Source organism: Microtus oregoni, unplaced genomic scaffold (genome assembly GCF_018167655.1).
Source record: "Microtus oregoni isolate MIOR12 unplaced genomic scaffold, Mior012 000026F_ref0000081, whole genome shotgun sequence".
NCBI classification, from domain to species: domain Eukaryota; kingdom Metazoa; phylum Chordata; class Mammalia; order Rodentia; family Cricetidae; genus Microtus; species Microtus oregoni.
Genome location: NW_024543085.1, coordinates 3,535,502 through 3,540,468, shown reverse-complemented (window position 1 = coordinate 3,540,468; position 4,967 = coordinate 3,535,502). Strand labels below are relative to the sequence as shown.

General features: G+C 41.8%; 1 pseudogene; it reads left to right on the top strand.

The window, feature by feature from the left end:
- Nucleotides 1-2,422: 2,422 nt before the first annotated feature.
- LOC121463215 lies at nt 2,423-3,176 on the top strand (annotated as a pseudogene).
- The last annotated feature ends 1,791 nt before the right edge of the window (nt 3,177-4,967 follow it).

Genomic DNA, 4,967 nt, shown 5'->3' with positions numbered 1-4,967 from the left:
AAAGGTTGTCGTAAAGGGATGATGTGACGGAACTTGCGAATGTCGTTCACTGGTTTCAGACTGAAATCCGGCATGATGCGCTACCCAGGGCAGGGATGAACTGCCTGGGGTGAGTTAGAAATTAAGTTTCAGCCAGGAAATTAATGTGAGAATGCGTGTGTGGGTGGTGGATGCTCTGCCCTATCCATCAGGACCGCCATGATAATAATAAAGGCTAACCAAAGATCTACTTAATAAAATTCAGTAAGAATATAAAAGTATTGAGATTTTGGTTACATTTTGGTGCAAATATCCTTGATCAGCATGGGATAATTAATGAATCCAACAAGGACCTGAGAAGAATAGCTGCAATAGGCGGGACAGAAGACGTTATACTTCGATTTGGGAGTTACCTGGAGCAGGCACAATGGCTGGGAAGGATCTCTGGCAGCGTGCACAGAATCCTGCCGTTTCTATCCACAGGCCAGTCACAGTGGCTGAGGCACAGCCTTGTGCTGGTCCCAAGATGAATTTCTTGGGGGAGGGGAGGGCTCTTTTGCTTCTTTTAGAGCAACCCATAAACGTTGTACTTGGGACACCCTGGCTTTGATTGTGCTGAGCGATTTCAGGCAAATCTGGACATAGGCGCCATCTAGCGTTAAAAGAGTGGAAGTGGCTTCTGTTTTGAAGAAAACAAAAAGGTCACAGAAACTTGGAAAGATTAGACACACACAGAACGAGATGCGGAACTACAATGATAGAATAAACACTTGATAGTTAAATGTCCAATTCATGTCACACCCAACAAACATAAAGGTTTTTCAGGAACTTATAATCTCAGTTGGATCGAAAGCATGCCTGACTTATGGCCGAACCATTGGAGAAGTAAAACCTGTGGTAAAGAAAACTCAAGAAGTTTAGGAAAAAAAAAAAAAACAGCAGAGATGGCAGCAGTTTGAAAAATTACATGCAGATTCTTGATCTGAAAAATACACTTCAGGAAATTAAACCTCTAGGAGGTGTGGATAGCAAGGCGGAGCCAAGAGAATCAAGAACGGCCTAGGGACACTTGGGAAATAAGCCAGAGAGGCAAGAAGTGAAAAGGAGTGACGGCAGAGAAGAATGTTCCAGCGGCACCGAAAGGGATACGATCATTCTATTGGGTTCCAGGACTTGAGAAAGTGAAAAAGGCGAAAGTTCATTCAAAGGTATAATAATGAAAAACTTCCCAAACTAGAAAAAAGATACAAATATTCGTGTGTATGAAGGCTACAGGTCGCCAGTGTAACTCAATCAAACTCACAGGTGACAGGTGGGTGGAAAATGTTCAGGACTCCAAGAGAAAGGACGAAGACAATACATAGCGAAAATCCAGTTCACCCCAGAGTTGATTCTCTGCAGATACTATAGAGGCCTGGACAGTGAGACGTAAGGTTTGTACAGTACTGAGGAATCCTCCTGCCTCTGCGTCCAGAGAGCCGGGACTAAGGGTGTGCACCACAATACCCAGCTAAACTTAAAAAGCATTTTTTTTTTTTAGTTTTTAAAAAATTTTTTACATGTGTTGGTCTTTTCCCCTCATGTGTATCCATACACCACATGCATGCATGCAGTATCAGTCGAGGCCAGAGAGCTGTGGATTCCTTTGGAAATACAAATACAAATGGTAGTTACCCACCATGTGGGTAATGGGGCTTGAACTCGCAACCATTGGAGGAGCAGTCAATCCTCTTAACTTCTGACCCATCTCAACAGCACTAAAATAAGCTATTTTTTTGAGCAGCCAAGTAACAAGAAAGAAATCAAGAAAGAAGTTCAAACATTTCTTGAAATAAATCAAAATGGTCACCCAATATGTCAAAACTTGTTCAACACAACAAAAGCAGTACTAAGAGGTAGGTTTGCAGCAACTTGTGGCCGTATCAGAGACAGACAGACAGAAGGCTGGAGAGAAGGATTAGTGGGGAACGCACTTGCTGGAGGCCAGGTTTTCAGCAGCCATACAGGTGCCTGGTAGGATTTGTAGTAACCTCACCTGTAGTCCCAGAGTGAGGAGGACAGAGACAAAGGGGCCTCGAGATCGGCTGCTAGCCAGAAGAGCTGGATTGACAAGATCTGGGTTTAAATGAGAGTTCTCACTTCAATATAAAAAGAATAGTAGAGGAAGACACTTGGTGTCAGCCTCTGGCCTCCAAATGCGTACACATGCAAGCAAGTGCCATAGGTACGCATGCGGGAAAGTGGAGAGATACCAAATAACAATTACTCAATCTCAGTGAACTAGTAGACAGTTAAAATATGAATCCAAAGTCAGTGGAAGGTAAGACACCATAAAAATCTGAGCAGAAAGAGATAAAGTGTAGATTTAAAAATATAAAAGAATCAGCTCGCTGCTGGTGCTGCTTCGCTCTCAGGTGCGGTGCTCCGCATTTCCTGTCAGCTCCGGTGCACCGGTGCAACTACGGCCTCGGGCCCCATCGTCACACCATGGCTTCTGCTTTGGAGGAGTTGCAGAAGGACCTGGAAGAGGTCCAAGTGTTGCTGGAAAAGTCCACTAGGAAAAGAGTACGGGACACTCTTACACATGGAAAGTCCAAGACTGAGACAGAAATAAAGAACAAGATGTAGTAGCAATCACAGAAGAAACCAGCACTTGACAGCGAAAAGCCAGCTGCTGTGGTGGTTCCACTTACAACGGGATACACTGTGAAAATCAGTGATTATGGATGGGATCAGTCAGATAAGTCTGTGAAAAATCTACATTACCTTACCTGGAGTTCATCAGCTTCCCACTGAGAATGTGCAGGTACACTTCACAGAGAGGTCGTTTGATCTTTTGGTAAAAAAAAAAAAAAATCTCAATCTCAATGGCAAGAATTACTCTATGATTGTGAACAATCTTTTGAAACCCATCTCAGTGGAAAGCAGTTCCAAAAAAAAGTCAAGACTGATACCGTTATCATCTTATGTAGAAAGAAAGCAGAAAACGCACGATGGGACTACTTAACTCAGGGGGAAAAAGAATGCCAAGAGAAAGAAAAGCCTTCCTGTGACGCTGAAACAGATCCTAGTGAGGGATTAATGAACGTTCTAAAAAAAAAATGTATGAAGAAGGAGATGATGACATGAAGAGAGCCATTCATAAAGTGTAAGTGGAATCTAAAGAGGAGCAAGCCGGAGAAGACACAGAATATTGAGTCTTAAGTCCTTTAGGAACTGTGTTGTGGAATGTTCAGGTTTCCAGTAAGGGAGTATTGTTGAACTGCACATAAAATTTGACAGATAACTATTTACGCAGCCTTCTAAGCAAAGACAGCAAATTCTCCATTGCTTACTGGAGGATTTGATTTAAATAAAAATGTGTACACAAACTTGCAAGTTACTATAAACCTGTTACCCGTTATTACCAGCTTAAGCAGTGTTTGTGCCATGAGTTACCATGTACTACTAATTAAGTATATTTATGAATATAAAATTAAAAAAAACCACAAATGACAAAAAATAGACAAACATGTTGGTAAGTAGTGCCGTGTAGTAGGAGCTGCGGGCTGCAACCCGGCTCCCAGCTAGTTTTACCTGAAATAATTACATGGAAACTGTATTCTTTTAAACACTGCCTGGCCCATTAGTTTCAGCCTCTTATTGGCTAATTCTCACATCTTGCTCTAACCCATTTCTAATAATCTGTGTAGCACCACAAGGTGGTGGCTTACCGGGAAGATCTTAACCTGCATCCATCTCGGAGAGGAGAGCTATGGCGTCTGCCTCATTGCCTTATTCCCAGCATTCTGTTCTGTCTACTCTGCCCACCTATGTTCTGTCCTATCAGGCCAAACAGTTTTCTTTATTAATTAACCAATGAAAGCAACAGATAGACAGATGAGTCTCCTACATCACTGCCATGGATCAGTTGGCTTATAAAAATATAACCACGATGCAAAAGTTTAAAAATTCATCTATTCCTTTGTTCAATAAAGTTGAAGCTTTACGTAAAAAAAATATAAAAGAATCACATTCTTTTTATGCTTTGAATATGAGAATGTCTATTTACTTCGTGTCATAATGAATTTATACATATATGTGTGTCTATATGTATATATCTATATATCTATATATAAATATACACACATGTAAACACATACCTCCACACCCCTATTTAAAACAGATGCTCACACCTAAGAGACTGCATTGTCATTTGAGACTCCAGACTCAGACTTTTGAACAAAGTTGGAACTCCAGGAGATAGACACAGGAGCTGTTGGGAGCCAGGAAGCATATGTTATGGTTTGAGTGTAAAATGCCTTTGCTAGGCAGCACTATTTTAAGTACAGACTCTAGGAAGAATGCCTACCTGGACCATGTATGCCACTAATAGGAGATGCTTTTGAAAGTCATTCCAGGCCCTTGATCCTCTCATTTCTCCCCATGTCTTTCTGCTGCCAGATAAGTGACCTCTGCCACACACTTTGCCATCATGACATATTGCCTCAGTTGAGGTCCAGAAACAGGAAGTCAGAAACCGAGATAAAAATGGCTCAGTTGTAAGGTGCTTGCTTCAGGAGCACAGGGGTCTGACTTTGGATCCTGAGAACCCACAGAAAGTTTTACACAATAAGGTGCATATGCAATCCCTGCATTTCAGGGACAGGATGAGGATAAAAGATGGGGAGATCCTTGAATGCTTGTGAGTCATCTGGTTGGGTCTATACAGCTGTGAACAGCAAGAGGTCCCATCTCAAACAAGGTATAAGGAAACAGCGCAAGGGCTGTCCTGTTTCTGTTACCTCCACACACATGCTTTCTGATCTCTATATGTGTGCCACAGCATGCATATGCCAATTCCTCCTTAAATGTACAAACCTATGCACATTTGTCCACACACGAGAGAAATTATTAACACCCCTAATTCCTTACTCCCTTAAGTTGTTCCCTCAAAAATGTTTCCTCAAACTAGTCAGAGGTAATTATTACAGTATTATTCATAGAGC